Source organism: Trachemys scripta, chromosome 10 (assembly GCF_013100865.1).
Source record: "Trachemys scripta elegans isolate TJP31775 chromosome 10, CAS_Tse_1.0, whole genome shotgun sequence".
NCBI classification, from domain to species: Eukaryota; Metazoa; Chordata; order Testudines; family Emydidae; genus Trachemys; species Trachemys scripta.
Window position 1 is genome coordinate 21,807,142 of NC_048307.1, and position 17,690 is coordinate 21,824,831.

The following is a 17,690-nucleotide window of genomic DNA, read 5'->3' on the forward strand; positions in this document are numbered from 1 at the left end:
AGCAGGGGTTGGCAACGTTCGGCACGCGGCTCGCCAGGGTAAGCACCCTGGCGGGCCGGGCCAGTTTTATTTACCTGCTGACGCGGCAGGTTCAGTCGATCGCGGCCCCCACTGGCCGCGGTTAGCCGTCCCGGGCCAACGGGGGCAGCGAGAAGCGGCGCGGGCGAGCGATGTGCTGGCCGCGGCTTCTCGCCACCCCCATTGGCCCGGGAAGGCGAACCGCGGCCAGTGGGGGCCGCGATCGACCGAACCTGCCGCGTCAGCAGGTAAATAAAACTGGCCCGGCCCGCCAGGGTGCTTAGCCTGGCGAGCCGCGTGCCAAACGTTGCTGACCCCTGTCCTAGAGTCAGGCAGCTTGGGAGCCTAATCAATTTCTTGCAGAGTTAGGTACCCGCCTCACTCCACACAAAATGGCAAGAGGAGGTGGAGTAAGTGGGAGAAAGGAAATATCACTAACTCCATTTTACAGATGGGGAACATTGGGGGGAAGAGGAGAGAAAGAGAAAAAAAAATTGTATATATAATCTATAAATATCTCTGTAGTCTAGTTGTGGGTAGGGCGCCCATGTGGGAGGTCCAGTCCCCCTTCTTCAATCACTCTAATTATTTATCCATAGTGGAACAGCTTCAACAGAAGAGACTGAAGGAACCCTACATCAGAATATCTCACAGTGCTCTCCTGAGAGGTGGGAACGCCCTGTTTAAATCCTTTCTCCCCCTAAGGTATATGGGGGAATTGAACCTGTCTCCCCCACATCTCAGGTGTGTGCTCTAACTACTGGGGCAAAAATTTTAAAGTGGGCAGTGGTGGCAGCAGGAGCATCATTTCCACCCAGATTTTGAATGGGATCTGATCTGTTAGGCACTGCTGAACCTGCCTACCAGAGCAGGCACCACACACAACTTAAGAGGGCAAGTGTCCATCCTTACCTGGTTGGAGATCGCTCTCGGACTTAGGTAGGAGACAGGTGTCTGGATGCTTAGACTGAGGCAGCGGTGCATGTATCCAGAGGCAGAAATTTAGAAAATGAGTGCGTTTAGGTGCCTAAAGATTCAGCAGGAGTTTTGTGGATCACAGTGGGACCTAATCCCACATTTAGGTGCCTAAGTCCCTTTGTGGACTGAGGCCCAAGACTTCTCAGTTCTGTTACAGGATCTGCTACTGACTCACCCTGGGCCCTTGAAGAAGACACTGAAGCCAACATTTTCAAACCTGGGTGCCTACATTTAAACCCCTAATCCAGCAAAGCATATACCCTTTGCTGAACTTTAAGAACAGGCTTAAATGGTTTATTCAATCAGAACCAGAAGAGTCAGTACTTTTTTGTTTGTTTTGTTTAAAGAGGTGTCAAACTCCCACAGACTTCACTGGCAGCTGCAGTTGCTTTGCTCCTCCTGAAAACCAGGCCACTTATTTAGGTGCCTATATACAGATGTAGGGGGCTAACTTTAGGCATCTATATTTCAGAATTTCAGTAATAACTTCTCTGTGCATAAATGTTTTCACTTGTAAAATAGGGATAATAGTATGTGTCAAAAGGGTGTTGCAATACTTAATAGGTATTAATTAAATAATTAATGCGATAAAGTTCTTCAAGACCCTCTAATGGAAGGCAAAAAAATATAATTATTGAACCTCATACTCGGACATCAAATGTGACTATTTGAAGGAGACACAGAAAGATCACAATCATGGGCCTCATTCCATTAATGTTGTCAATAACATTTCATTAAAAATGTCTCTAAGTGACTGTTAAGTCTCTCTCAGGTTCATACCTTGTAGCAGTACTAATGCAGACACGTTTTTATTTTTGGAAGTGTTCCGACAGAGTGTGTTAAGATTATATAGTCACTCACTGAATTTTATCTGGTTAAAATAAAATCAAAATAAATATTAAAAGTTTCATTTTTAATAAAATGACTTAGTTCCTTGAATTTTCATCAAATGAAGCAGAATGCCACATTAACTAGTGATTGAATTAAGTGGAAGGCACTGTGAGATGCACCATAAGTGCATGACTGGTATGAAATATCTCCATGAATGAGGCGCAAAGACAGCATTAATGACTGATGCTTGCAAGAATAACATATATATAGATAGACAGACAGATAGATAGATAGATAGACTCTCAAACATCTATACAAATTTTTCAGAAACAAAATATAAAAGTATGGTTTATGGTTTAGAAAGCCTTGTTGTCTAAACAGGAACCCAAACAAAACCCTGTTTCTGCCTCTCTGCTGAACACTCCAAACCCAGTATAGGGTGTTTATCGCAGGCTAAGGGAAATAAATATTTGTAGGAGCCTTTTGTTTAAAACACTGGCAGTACATCACTGGCACCAAGACATATCTTCATCTGTATTAACTTAGATACTCAGGGTTTACTCAAAAACACTTGATTTGTGGCAAGTCTGCCATGCTTTCTGACTGGTTATCCACCACCTGAATATAAGCTGGTTGTCAAAACTCTTGACAAGACTGCCTGGCACATAAAGAGGTATCAGACACAGTACTTGAGGCCATATTAGTCACGCAGATAGGATATCTTATTCCTGAATATACGCTAATAACCCTCTTTAATCTTCCAATATAATCAAAACTGCAGTTATGACATTACGATCATAACACATCTTGTGAGCAAGAAATATCTGTTTTGGATTGATTGCTATCTGATAATTGATAAGACATCATGAACTAAACAATGATACTAAAGAAACACAAAACTTCAAAGTGTATACAAAACATTATTTTTCTTTTAAATGAGATATTTTATCAACAAACCTTTGTCTCATCTTTCTGAAATCTGAATTTTAAACTGCAAATCAACTCAATCTCCCTGGAAAACAGAATGAAAAGAACATGTCACAAAATCACCACGTTAAAGCAGTTAAATATCAGTAAAACAATCTGGAAAAAAACAAACAATGCTCCAGAAAGTGCTTAGAACCTATTCCAAACCTTGCTGAACATTTAGATTAATTCCGAAATGTTATTGTTGGCTGTTCATTTGCTTCTTTCTATTCATAAACACTACATAAACATATGTTTATAACTGCATATTAAAGCTTTATTACAGTAGCAAGGCCCCAATATCACAGAGTAAGGCCCCATTGGCAGGGCCGGCGCAACCCATTAGGCGACCTAGGGCGCTAACATTTGGGGGGCGGCGACTGCAGCGGCTGGATCTTCAGCCGCCCCGGTTGTCGGCAGTATTTCGGGGGCGGGACCTTCTGCTGCCTCTGTCGGGGGCGGTATTTCGGGGGCGGGACCTAGGGCGACAAAAAAGCTGGCGGCGCTCCTGCCCATTGGACTATGTGCAGTACAAACATGTAACAGGAAGTCAGTTCCTGAGCCAAGGAGCTCACTCATGTTCTAGGGTTATGCCAAGACATGAGCTGCAACAAGTAGATAAAACAAACGTGGGTGTGGGCAAGACAAATAACAGTGAAACAAGCATGTTTTGCATAGGTGACAGCTTGCCACCTGCCTAACCATTGCTAGACAGCATTGTTTTGGAGGCTTCAGAGCAGAGATAAGTCTTCAGGAAGCATTTGAAGGAGAACAACATGGTGGCTTTATGGATTTTGTCAGAGTTTTTTTCCCTCCATGAATAAGAGGTGACACGGAGAAATACAAAAAGGTGTTAGTAGGAGAAGTGGACTAATAACCTTTCCTTTTTATTCCAGAATCAGCTCGGTGTTGCCCGGGTTCAGATTTAGACAGCATCCACACACTGAAAACTGCTTTAAAAACTCATCCTTTTCCACAGGAATGACTTTATTTAAAAAATTAAAAAAAAAAAAGATACCTTCTCCTAGGCACAGTTGCTTCTCAGGGTATGTCTTCACTACCGGCCAGATCGGCGGGCAGCGATCGATCCAGCGAGGATCGATTTATGGCGTCTAGACTAGACACGATAAAACGATCCCTGAGTGCTCTCCCGTTGACTCCTGTACTCCAGTTCGGCCAGAGGTGCAGGCAGAGTCGACGGAGGAGTGGCAGCAGTCGACTCACCGTAGTGAAGACACCGCGGTAAGTAGATCCAAGTACGTCGACTTCAGCTACTTTAGTCACGTAGCTAAAGTTACGTAACTTAGATCGATCCTCCCTGCCCCCCCCACCCCTCCAGTGTAGACCAGGGCTCAGTTTCCTTCTTTGGGAAAGCTCAGCCCACAGCCTAGATTCTCTCCCCCTTGTATCTGGATGGAGTATTGATATATGAACGAGAGTGAGTCAGCAAAAGCCACTTAACATTTTCCCCAGTAGCATCGACACCTTCAAAAATGGTAGGAGTGTTTCAAATAAACACTAAAAGCCTGTTACACTGCTGTTTAAGTTTGATGTAGAGCAATGGCTCTCAACTTTTTCAGACTACTGTATCCCTTTCCAGATTCCAATTTGTCTTGCATACACCAAGTGTCACCTCATTTAAAAAATACTGCTTACAAAATCAGACATAAAAATACAAAAGTGTCACAGCACGCTATTACTGAAAAATTGCTCACTTTCTCATTTCTACCACATAATTATAAAATATAAACATTGTACTTACATTTCAGTATATAGTATCTAAAGCAGTATAAACAAGTCATTATCTGTATGCAATTTTAATTTGTACTGATTTTGCTAATGCTTTTTATGTAGCCTGTCGTAAAACTAGGCCAATATCTATATGAGTTGATATACCCCCCTGGAAGATCTCTGTGTACCCTTGCTTGAGAACCAAGCATATTGATTTTAATATAAAACAGAAACATCACTTGGCTCACTGGAAAATTCTTCTTACTCAGATAGAGTCCTTAGGAAAAATGATTCCAAAGGCTCCTTCTTCCAATCACTCCTAATTCCAGTGATTCCAGCAATGGGGACTGCAAGAGAAGTCACAGAACTAGATATACCACTTATTCCAGAACACGTTAGAGATCAGCCTGAATGGCATATTAGAAGTATGCAGCGTAAGTGGGGTTTCCCCTTACAGACACAGAAACCTACTGATGCCTCCATGCCAAACCCATCTAGGAGAAGCAGAGTAAAAAGAGAAACAGATATGGAAAATGTAAATAGTTTACCATTCAACAATGAAGAAACTAAATATTTCCTTGAGATCCAAGTAAAAAAGAAAATAATTCAGAAAAAATGGGGAACTTCCAAAAAAGTAGCAGAACCATTAAGAAAATGTATGCTCCTAGCACCACAGTTCCAAGAAGAGATCATGGCAGGAAATACAGGAAAAGCCCAAAATTAACCCACGTAAATGTTAGAAGTCATGAGTTTCTCAAGTCCCTGGATATAAATTTCCTATTAGATGCAAGATTATTATGGTTTATCTGTGAAGGAAACTTATTGTGATAAAGTAATGCCAATATGTGCAATTCTTTTCTTGACTGGACAATGAATCAGTTCTTCATTTAGACCGTTATTTTTGAGAACAGCAGGGATTCAGGATTCATACACCAAGAGGGCAAGGAAGGTTACTCTTGAACATAGGCAATCACTACTGAGACAGCTTAATTTTGCTTAGACTCGTTGCACCAGGTAGAACCTTTTGATTTTGTCTGGCATCAGCAATCAGAAGGATCATACTTTACAAAATTAACCAAGGAAACACAACTTAATTTGGGTGTCTGGGATAATTCTCCTCAGAGGAGTTAATAGGATTTCTCTGGGCATACCTACACTGTGTCTGGGAGCAAACTTCCACGCCTGGATCCAGACTCAAGTGAGCAGAGGCTGCACTAGTGTCCTTAAAACAGCTGTACAGATGGTGCTTTAACTTTGTGGCTGGGGCTCAGGCTCTCAAAGTTTCCCCAGCTTCAGAGCCAAATCTTCAGTGTCTATACAGCTATTTTTAGAGCACTAGTGTGAGCCCCATTACCACAAGCCCATGGACCTGGGCTTGGAGGCTCACTCCCACATGATGCATAGAGTTTGAGTAGAGCAGCACGCCTGATTGTCGATTTATCCTCAGAGATATGCTTAGGAAAGATCTACAGAGGTGGTTCTCAAACTGCAGGTCACGACCCAGTACTGGGTTGCTGCGGCTCTGGTCAGCACTGCCGATCAGGCTGTTAAAAGTCTCATCGGCGGTGCTGCCCAGCTAAGGCAGGCTAGTCCCTACCTGTTCTGACACTGCGCTGCGCCCTGGAAGTGGCCAGCAGCAGGTCCAGCTCCTAGGAAGTGGGGCCAAGGGGATCCGCGTGCTGCCCCTGCCCTGAGCACTGGCTCCGCACTCCCATTGGCCCCTTCCTGGCCAATGGAAGCTGGGGGGGGCGGTGCCTGCAGGCAAGAGCAGCGCAGAGCTGCTTGCCCACCTCCACCTAGGAGCCGGATCTGCTGCTGGCCGTTTCCAGGACACAGCATGGTCCGCGGTGCTAGGACAGGAAGGAAGCCTGCCTTAGCACCCCCGCTGCAATGCTGACCGAGAGCCGCCCAAGGTAAACCTGCACCCCAACCCCCTACCCCAAGCCCCCCCCCGCACTCCAAACCCCTCATCCCCAACCCCACCCAAGCATGCAGCTGAGCCCTGACCCCCTCCTGCACCCCAACCCTCTGCCCCAACCCTGAGCCCCTCCCACACCCCAAACCCCTCATTCCCAGCTCATGGGGTCACAGCCATCAACAATTTTTTTCCACTGGGTCGCCAGAAAAAAAAGTTTGAAAACCACTGATCTATGGAGTTGGGATTGATCCTTGCCCTAGCACTAGAGTAGGGGTCCTCAACCTTTTGCTTTCTGAGCCCCCCTCCCCCAACACACCTGCCCCTAACATGCTATTAAAACTCCATGGTCTACCCGTGCCACAAGAATTGGTTTTCTACATATAAAAACCAGGGCCAGCACTAGGAGGTAGCAAGCAGGGCAACTGCCTGGGGCCCCACGCCACAGCTACATTGTTCAGTGAGGTGCAGCCCTGGGGGTTTCACCCCATGCACTGAGGCTTTGGCTTTCTGCCCTGGGCCCCAGCGAATCTAACACTGGCTCTGCTTGGCGGCCCCCCCAAAACCTGCCCACAGCCCACCGGGGGGGCCCGACCCTGTAGAGTGGAATTTTTCAGTCTGAGGAAAATCTTAACACTGTACAAAAGTAGTAGATGGATTTGTGCTGTGTCTGTACTTACGTACTAATATAAAAAGACTGACATCTACTGGCAAACAATAATAGTTATCCCATTTGTATATTCCATACAAGAGTTACGGTGCAGAAAGCTCGCGACTGCAGCGTTTCTCAGGAAGTACCTACCTCCCTGCTGAACTCTGACTTCTGCCCCACGCAGACTGAGGCGGAAGCATCTCAAGTGACACCCCCCATTCCTACACCTCAATATAGACCCCTCACCCCAAAACCTGTCTCCCACTTCTCCCCCAGGCACCCCCTTATCACCCCACTTGTGCAACGTGAGTGTGCAACCCCCCCCCGGCTGCGGGCCAAGCGCTGGTCTCCCCGTATTCCCTTGACCCGTTCCCCTAGAATGAGGGGACGCTCCGTGCCCCCCCTCCGGCTCACGTTCCCGCCCGTAACGGAACAAGGGGAGGGAATTTAACACCCGCGTCCCCCTCCCCCGCCCAGCCTGGGCGGGAAACACCCCCTCACTCTCCCCACGCCGGAGCGTCCCTTGTGCCGGGCTCTGCGGGGAACGGCGGCGAAGCCCCCGAGCTCGCTAGTGGGCAGCGAGACAAGAGCGCACTGCCAACAACACTGAGAGCTCGCGTTAACAAACCAGTGCGCATGCGTACTCGGACCACTGAAAGTGGGAGGAGCCGGTGTCACTAAATGCTGCGCACGCACTCGGAGGTGTCTCAAGAACACGCCCACTGTCGGGAGTGGTGCCAGCATATATAGCTGTCAAGCGGCGATTTTAACGCAGGCGCGGTGGCCAAGTGGTAAGGCGTCGGTCTCGTAAACCGAAGATCACGGGTTCGAACCCCGTCCGTGCCTGACCCACTTAAAGCGGGTGGTTTTCCCGAGAAGAATTGATGGGATCATTTTTAGGGGACTCTAGGAAAGCTCAGTACCGTCCAGCAGAACCCAAAGATTTGGTACAGCCGCACACAGGGTCTTTTCAGACACCTCCTTCTGTCTCCTGAAAACCCACATGTCTGTAGCTCGCGCGTACTGCATTAGTCGCTGTCACTTTCCTCCTGACTATTCAGTCCAGGTCTATGCCGTATCTACCCAGCTATAACTGTCTCCATCCCTGTTTTCTCTCTGTATCCTAATTTATTCTTATGCCTCCTTCACCCCAATTTCTTGGCACTCTCACCCAACATGCAGCAGATCTAATGCCCCTCAAACTGGAGAAATAAAGAGAGGTGGCTCTCCCAAGCCAGGTTGTAACAGCACTTGGGAGTTGTGTTTCTTTCCCTTACAGGCTTGCCTTGCTTCTCCTTTTTCTCCTTCTCCTATTTCCAGCAGCCAGGAACTGAAATGCGATGAGAGAAAAAACAAGTTGTGCAGTATTTCAGGCCTATAAATGCATACTCTGAAGGAAAACAGCAAACAAAACACATTGAATACCACAAGTGCCAATGCAGACCAAGAAGCGGAGAGCTTTCTTGGACGTGCAGACCACGGTGAACTCCCACTCTACTCAATGGACCCGAGCCTTCTTCCACTGAAATCAATGTCAAAACTCCCATTGATTTCAATGGGAGCAGGGCTTACCCGTTAGAGCTCTTCTCATACTTATTTGGCTCTACCTAATACCAATCTATCCTTGTTTATTCAAGTTCCTGCAAAGCTAAATATGCAGTCTTTCTAGTCTAGAGTACCTTTTCAGGGGCCTGATCTTGCATGTCTGGTGAACTAAAAAGGAATGGGACGTTTGATACCAGCAGCAGGAATATGGGATTGGTCCCAACCTTTATGAACTGATTAGGAGAAGATTGTTGGTCCATTCAAAGCACATAAAGACCACTACAACCACACACACACTCCCCTCTCTCATGCTTCAATACACTTATGTGTAGGTGTGTAGCCATTCTCAAAAGTTGTCTATCAAATTTGTTGGATAATGATCATAGAATCTCAGGGTTGGAAGGGACCTCAGGAGACGACTCCCCAGACAGATTTTTGCCCCATCCCTAAATGATTGAACTCACAACCCTGGGTTTAGCAGGCCAATGCTCAAACCACTGAGCTATCCTTCCCTACCCAATAAATAAATCATAAATAAATCATAGATCATAATAAAAGGAGCAGTATGTCACCTATAAATGTTTCTCTCTGTTTTTAAAGAATGTAAGTCCTGCTTTTATTTTGGTTATTTGGAGTGGTAAAATATGAGATAAATTTATCTGTGACACTAAATAGAAGTATTATTGGTAAGTAGGTTTGGGTATAATGCTTTACACTGCAAAAATATAAAAAGTATTTTGTTTACAACTGCATGGTCAAGATAAAAAGAAATTTAAAGTGTACTTAATTGTGTTAATAATGACACAACAAATTTAAGATGTGAACGATTTGCAGTTCACTCTTTACTATTTCTTTACATTTTGAATTTCACCCACCTGGGACAATTAATCTAATCTGGTCAGTTTCACTTTTGGTTTTGATCAGTTCTACTTGCTTGTTCTCAGGCATTTCTACAATTTTGTTGTCTGAGTTCAGAACTTTACAATTTTTTCAAGCCATTAGTTTTTTTCACAAGTCATATTAGGTCTGGGTAAAGCTTGTTTTTAACTTAGTTGGTAAATATGTTTGGTAGACCAAAAATAATGCATCCTGCACTTTGATTTAAAGAACAGACTTTTATTTATTTTACATTTGGCTCTTTTTGCAATGGTACTTTTACTGTGTCATACAAATAATCAAACCAAAATAGATTATTGATATGTAATCCATATGGTGTAAAATACAGGGTTCCTGAGAATTAGCCTTTTGCAATCAATCTAGTCTTTATTATCAACAGAATTATCACTGCCAGCATGGATTTTTAATATTTAATATTCAAGAGAGCCAATGGTCCACCTGACGGCCTACCTGAATGTAGATAATGATATAAAACTATTAGTAAAATTAAACAAAAATCTCTTTGTATCAAGATTAAATTTTCACGAGACCAAAAAGTATGATTTTTCATTACACAAATCTTTCATAAACCAATTTAAGTTTGTATGTAATCATTAGATAACTAGTGGCATTATTTTGCTAACATGTTAAAAAAGCAAAAATCATATTGCATACTTGCCACCTTACTGTTGTACTTTTCTACGTGTGAAATACAATGAAAATGATTCCCACATGGAAACATTCAGACTGACCTGCTAACAGAAAAATCACATTGGATAGTTAAATGTTTACTTAGATTACTCCAATAAGGGATTATGTCGACTGTATACAAATTGCTTACTCTCATTGTGTCCGATATCAGTGGCAGTTTTTGGTGCAAAGGCAATGCAGGAATACAACACGAAATGTTTTACAGTGAATTATCTTTTTTAAAATATTTTTATAGTTAGCTATCAGACATTCAGACATAACGTCCCTACCCTTCCCTTTAGAGCATGATGTCCACAGATACTTTCAAAGATTAACCACCAAACAATGAGATTCATAAATCCAAGACATATCTTTTAATTCCCTAAAGCATGTTTTTCATTCTCTACAACCTCAATAATAAATCTGAAGTAGAATTGCGCAGTATGATACAGTGCTTGTTTAAATACATGTTTTTTTTTCTTGAAAGAACTGCAAAAAGGGGCAAGACTATCATAAAGGGTATATGAAATCCTATAACTCCACTCACCATCCATCATAAAGATGGTCTGGAGCCTATGTACACTCAAATTAAAAAATACAGAGCCAAATCCTGAAAGCCTTACACAGACTAAACTCCCACTGCAGACACTGGGCATTTTGCCTGAGTAAAACCTGCAGGGCAGGTCCCATAGCCGTTCACCTGAAATTATATATTGATTTTGTATTGGAAGATGATCTTCTAAAATCATAGGAGAATTGTAGCTATTGTAGAATATAAACTGAAGTACTACAACTCTAGTTAAGACATGTAGGTATAATTTAAAGAAAAATATTATGGCAGACTTACTGCAGTGACATGTAGATTTAATTTACATCATGTCAGACTGAGCTCCTCTTTAAAATTTATCATGCTGTCTTTTTCTTTATATCATATCCAAATGACTGTTTCTTCACATTCTACTAGGGAAGGTGTACTGATAGAATAATCTCTATTTCTAGCATAATTTACCCGATATTTTCAGTCCTTGGCAAAAGAAATACTTAAAAATGCCTAAGACATAAGGACTCAATCCTGCTCCCATTTAAGTCACTCAGGAGTTTTGTCATTGACTTCATTAGAAGGGCCCTCGCCCTTATTAAGGCAACAGATTTTTAACCTTAGTAATGCAGTATAACATTTAAATAGTTTCTTCCTTCATATGCTGTATTATATTGCATTATGCAAGCCCAAAAAAGCTGGAAAGGGTGCCAGTAGCCAATGCAGCATTGTATGCCCCTAACCATGCTGCCATTGATAGATTGCAGTGGGTGGAGCACATGGAGGAACTGCAGGTTTTTCTGGCTCCACCCTTTATCTGCACTGCATCTCTACTGCTTCTGTGAGCTGGGAAGGAGAAGAAGGGAATTTAACAGCTGCAGATGATAGTTCACTTCCACACATTTTCACTTTGAAGGAGAATTCTGCTACTATGCATTACACTTTCCATAACAATTATGCAGAATGAGTAAATGGATAATTGTTTTATTTTTTGCATGTTTTTGGTTTCTTTCTTTGATATATCTTTAAAATAAGTACGATCCCTACAGAAATTGTCCTGGGCACTGAAAGGAGCACCAAAAGGGGCACCAACCAAGAGGCCAAGAATAGTTCACCCTTTAAAGCCAAATTTTGTTCTCTTAAAGAAAAAATAATTCATAGAAGAAAATGTTTGACAGATCAGAATAGTATTAAGGATTTATACCAGATTGTTGTCACTGATTTTGATTAATCCGAATTTGATTAGCATTAATGTGGAACTTGCAGTGTTCAGTTGAAACAGCATGATCCTAGTCTGTGTGCAATGTAATCCAGATATCAGGTAATAATTAATGTAAATAAAGTTGCTTGAAACTAGCAAATACTCCCTCAAGCAGGAATATGCTTTGGCTGTGTCCAGCCCCAGGCCTCGCCTCTTTGTAGACTCCTCTAAGAATAGGACTAATTTGCACAGAGCATAAGGAAGGGGGCTGTGAAAAAAATGTGTACAAGGGGTTTGCCTAGCCAGGGTATTCCTACATGTATATGATCATAAACATATGGCTCACACCCCATCAGGACTTTCCAGCTGTTATATAATTTATGAAGGATTTGTGGAGCTGTGATTTTTCCATTAGGGAAGAATTTAGGCAGCCAACCAGCACCCTGCATTTCTGGCTGAGCTCTTGCTGGCATGTACACATGTGCAGTCCCAACAGGAACTCAGCACAATAAAAGTTAAAATAAAATTAAAAACTGTAATTAAGAATTGAGTTAACTTAGATTTTCTAAGCACTGTGCAAACAGGTTTTATAGCACTACTCCCATTAGGCCAGGGGTTCTCAAACTTGGGGTCAAGACTCCCTAGGGGGTCATGTGGTTATTACATGGGGTTCATGAGCTATCAAACTCCACCCCCAAACCCTGCTTCACCTCCAACATTTATAATAGAGTTAAATATATAAAATGTGTTTTTAATTTATAAGGATGGTTGCACTCAGAGGCTTGTTGGGGGAAAGGAGTCACTAATACTAAAGTTTGAGAGCCACTGCATTAGGCTAACTTCTGCCCTTGGAAGTACATAGGCAGCCCTCAGTCAAGTCAGTGGGGGGAAGGATTTATTTCTGTGGTGGAACTGGGGACAGCACAGTGACCAAGTGGAGGGCAAGGTGTCTCTCTTTTCTCAGGGCTTGTGATGGTTCAGTCTTCAGAACAGTTGACAGCAGACTGTATGCTGTCCTATAATGTGCCTTGGGTGCAATGACCCTCTGACAGGGGGCACTCACCATTGAGCAGCGCCTCCTAATGGCTCATCTGGGGAGTTAGCTCTGCCATCTGCTAGCACACCCCTTACTGCGGTTACTCAGTCCATCATTCCACTCACTCACTCCACAACCTCTCATCTTCTGGGCCTACAGTGTTTTCCTCTTGATAACTTAGCCTTCAGGCCAAGTCACATTAAAGTTCTCTCCCTTTTGGGATATCACAAGTCCTTTGAGGCAAACTGTCCCAGACAGTCCATTCCCCACTGTGGCTGGTAGGGAAACCCAGGACCATCTTCTACACCAGGTTCCAGTCCAGGGACCCAGGAGCTCTGGGCTTTTACCTAGCCGTTACCACTCCTTCCCTACTTTCTCTTTGCAGCTTTCTGCTCATCCCTCTTGTATCAGCAGGTTCAACTACAGGTTTCCTTTCCTCCCCTAGCCTGCCAACTTCCTTTCTTTATAGATCCTGCCCAGCTCTTCCCCCAGCTGGACTTCATGTGCAGTTAGGCACTAGCACTCCCTAGGTTTCCTCCCGGTGCAGCCTAAGGTTAAACGGACTAATTTACCCTTTCAGGCCTTGTGTGACATCACAGACGCCTATGAATTGCTCTGGCAGCAGAACTAGCCAGGATATAGGAATACCCCAGCCACATACCTTCCTAACTCTGACATGCCTGCAGTGTGCTTCCTATCCCGGGGCATCTGCCAGCGGGAATCAACTTTGCAACTGCTGGGGATCCCCCTCCATCAGGAGAATTTGGGGATGAGGGGTCTGGTCAGGCTTCTCTTGGCCCTTTTGTGCCATCACAGCTGATGCAAACAGGGCATAAGAAAGTGAAGAATTAGAGTAATATGTGCACATTTAAGGGCAGAATTTGGCACATTGATGTTAATGGGAGTTATGCTGCTAACATATCCCTGCCTTTAATTTATCCTTTAGCATCTCTCACTGTTTCATTCAATATAAGTAAAACTATATTCTGTTCTGAAACTCCAAGCACTACCCAATCACAATGGTGAAAGAGGACTGTACAGCAGTTTTTAAACTGAATTTCCTTGCTTTTGTCAGCTTAAGTCAGACCCTTGCTACCTCTTTGCTTTAAAAAGTTAGTTAATTTTACATGTGACAACCAATATGACCAACAGAGGACAGCAAATACATTTTTTTAATGATCAAAGGATTCTAAACTTCAGACTGTCATCCACGTTCCCCTGAAGACATTAATTTGAGTGACAACAGTAACGTCTCAAATAGTCTGATCATCTTAAAAAGTCCTTTTTGCAATTTATAATAAAGCTGTTTTGGATTTTAAGAGATTGTTTAAAATGTGCCACTTAAACAGGTATTATTATGAATGAGACTGTGTAGGTGAACCTATTAAATTATGGATTCTGTTTTTTATGTCATTGTTTATTCAACACAGAGCTGACAGTTAATACTCACAGCACACTTCAAGTGGGATTGTAGCTCAGATAATTTTTTTTCATACTATGCCTCTTTCAGGATTGCAGATGAGGAATATATTTGTAATTACATTTTTATTAAATGCAAGCTTTTATTAAAATTAAAACAAGGCAGGGGCACAAACCCAAACAGCAGTATTTTTGTATTTACTCTTGGGGGTGTAGATGGAGAGATTTCCTGGATCATGTCGAAAATTTGAACAAAAGCAAGACCACCAAGGGAAATGTAATTATGAAAATCCAAATGACCAACTAAAGTTAAACACATTGAAACCTATTATCTTCTTTCCCCAAAAGCTGGTCATCATGGTTTTTTACAGTTGTCATTGCTATTGTTGGAATACAGATTGTTTTCCAAATCAGGAATGCATTGGAATCCTTATTTAATTAGTACTAATAATAACACTTTTCTCTTTTTAATGCCTTACTTCTGAGAATCTTAAAATACTTTTCAAACATAAATTGAGCCTAAGAACATTTCTACACTTCTATTAATTAATTATTATTATTATTTATATTACTAGGGACAAAGGTAGACAAAGTATTTTTAATACTTAATTGGGATGATTAACGTGAGTAAAGGTTTAAAGGACTGGACTCCAAGACATTAGACACATGCACAAAGCAGGTAAATATAAAGATTTATGAGAAATACGTGTAATAATGGTAAGTACCTTCATCACAAAGTGCAGTGGTGTTGTGAGAGTTGATTTACAAGGTGCTTATGGGGCCTGATCCTGTGAGTTGCTGAGCTCAACTTTCATGTAAAATCAATGGGAAGTAAGCTCCTGGCCTGACTGGGGCCTTATCATGCAAATTATTATTTATGTGAGCAATAATAATAATAATACTTTGCATGTACACAGCAATAGCTTCAGTGTTATTCAAGTGAATAAAGATTTGCAAGTTGGCACACACAGTGCAGGCTGGAAATACATCACTGTATCCTGTGATGTACGTAAGTATTATAAGCACTGAAATCAGCATTTTTCACATATATATATATTCCTTTTATTTACTTTGTGCTGTGTATGATTTAAGGGGGGGGCAGTAAACACAAGAGACAGGCATCTATAAACATCATTAGAAAATGAGGAAAGAGGTTTACTGATTAGCTTTCCTTCACATATGACACTCCCAGATCTTATCTGAGAAATGGGAGTTAAGTGCTTTGCTATTCTTTTTTAAAAAACCATTATCTGATCAGAGAAGCATGAAAAGCACTTTATTGCTCACTTGATTTTTTTTTTTTTTTTTTTCCCCTCCCTGGGCTGGGAGCCCTCTGCAGGAAGTGAAGCTGAATTTCACAAATCTTCTCTTTCTGACGTCTCCCGAATTTCTAGGAATGCCCCTTCCCTGTTACTATATTTGGAGGTAGCTTCTAGGAAAAAAATAATTTTCAGACGGTCTTGGACTCACCACACCTACTATACAAGGACCCACTTCACCTAAGATTCTCTGACAAGGACCCTAAAGGAGTTTAGAAGCCAAATGACTGGGATCATCAACTCCAGTGACAGAGCTGCATGTCTTTGTAACAGTGTTGCAGAAATGAGCATGGAGAGGGAATAGGAAAGGGGAGAGAGGTGTCTTTGTGGCAACAATGAGTGAATCTTCTCTAGTTATCTCCTGGTTGCTGGGTTTTTTCCCCTGCACTTTCTTTTGCAGTTGAAAGGAAGATGATTGTTTGAAAATTATTAATAAATGCTCATTTTTTTCCCTTCTCTTTTTCACTCTCCCTCCCACCCCCCTTGATGTGGCCTCTTGTTTAGCTTGTGGCGTGACCATGATGAAGAAATTTTTCTGGGAGCCTGGCAGTGTGATCTTTTTATGTAATGAGTCAGGATTTTGCCAGGGGAAGGAGCAGGGTTTGAGGATTGAGTGTTTGTCTCCTTTCAAGAAGAAAACTGACAGGCGAGATGCACCTTTTTCCCAGGATCCTTTTTTTCCCCTCCCCACTTCACAGGAATGACAAGTGGTAAGTTGTATTTTCTTTTGACCACCTCCTGGCCTTGTAATATACCCCCCGCCTTGGTTCCAGACAGTGATTCCCAGGCTTGATGAGACGCGTGTCCTAAGGCACGTCTCCCTTTATTTGGTGATCAGCAGGTGTGGGGTTCGCCGGAGCACATTGCTTGGGGTGGCGGGCGGCGAGAGCTGCTGGAAGGGGGGGCATGGTAATTGCTGCGAGGTTTGTGTCTGTCTCGATCGAAGAGCTGTAGCTGCTTTGCTGAATGGGAGTTCGGGGGCTGCTGCTTGGAGACTGCTGGGGTGTGTATGGGGGGGGGTGTCTCTTTCCTTTGCATTTGCCCACGCTGCCATCATACCCCACGGGTGGATGGATGGGTGGATGGGAGGTGGGCTTGCCAGGCAGTGAAGGAGGTGGAAGCACGGACAGAGTGGGGCAGCCGGGCTCTCTCGGGACCACGCGCTAGACAGTGTCTGAGATTCAGCAGCAGCTCAGCTGCAGTCTCCCTTTCCCGAGGAGGATGCCTCCTTGCCTGTCCACAACGGTCTTTTCTTCCCCAGATCACATTTAATGTAAGCTAAGCAATCTGCTGGGAAAGGTTGTTCGCACTCTGGACTCTTCCTTTTGTGCGTGCGTGTGTGTGTGTGTGTGTGTGTGTACACCCCCTCTCCCCATACACTTCATTTAAACGTGTATATCTATAGGTATATGCAGTTCACACACAAGACAACAATTGACTGAGGCTTTGTTTTTCGATCATACAAAACATGAAAAAGTATAAACAGCAAATGGCTCATCTGATGACATAGCTATTTCAAGACTGTGTGAATACAGGCATAGCCCAGCACTACCACCCTGTCTGGTGTGCTTACATGTGCTGACAGCCATGTGGACTAGTGGAATTATTCGTGTATGGTTTATTCCAGCTAGATTATTTATTTCATTTATTGTTTTAGAGATAGAACACATGAATTCAAATATATGTGCTATAGGGTAGGGATCAAGAGTTTGTAAGTTGGTCTTGGGTATCTAATGTTGGACCCCATATAAATTTTTAGGCACCTAAATAAAAGTGGTACTGATCACCTGCAGGTTCTATTTGAGCTACAGATGCTTTGTATTTTTGAACATCAGGCCATCCATTCAGGTATCTAAATGTCAATTCAAGTGTCTATCTTTAGGCATTTTTGAAAATTTTCGCTGAAGGATCTTAACAAAAAAAAAAGTACTGTAAAGGCAAAGAAATTAAAAATGTATAAGTTCTTAATTGTAGA

The 17,690-nt window shown here is 42.9% G+C and overlaps 1 long non-coding RNA gene and 1 other non-coding gene across 3 annotated transcripts in view; one reads left to right on the forward strand and one right to left on the reverse strand.

Moving 5' to 3' along the window:
• The window catches only part of LOC117883550, a 48,684-nt gene extending 41,391 nt beyond the window's left edge, over nt 1-7,293 (reverse strand). For both annotated transcript variants that reach the window (XR_004647319.1, XR_004647318.1), the window contains exons 1-2: nt 7,120-7,293; nt 2,785-2,839 (exon numbers count right to left, since the gene is read on the reverse strand). This is a non-coding gene — a long non-coding RNA (uncharacterized LOC117883550). The remainder of the gene's footprint in view (nt 1-2,784; nt 2,840-7,119) is intronic.
• Nucleotides 7,294-7,865: 572 nt separating this feature from the next.
• On the forward strand, nt 7,866-7,937 carry TRNAT-CGU. The gene has a single exon. It is a non-coding gene; the product is annotated as a tRNA-Thr (tRNA).
• Nucleotides 7,938-17,690: the final 9,753 nt, after the last annotated feature.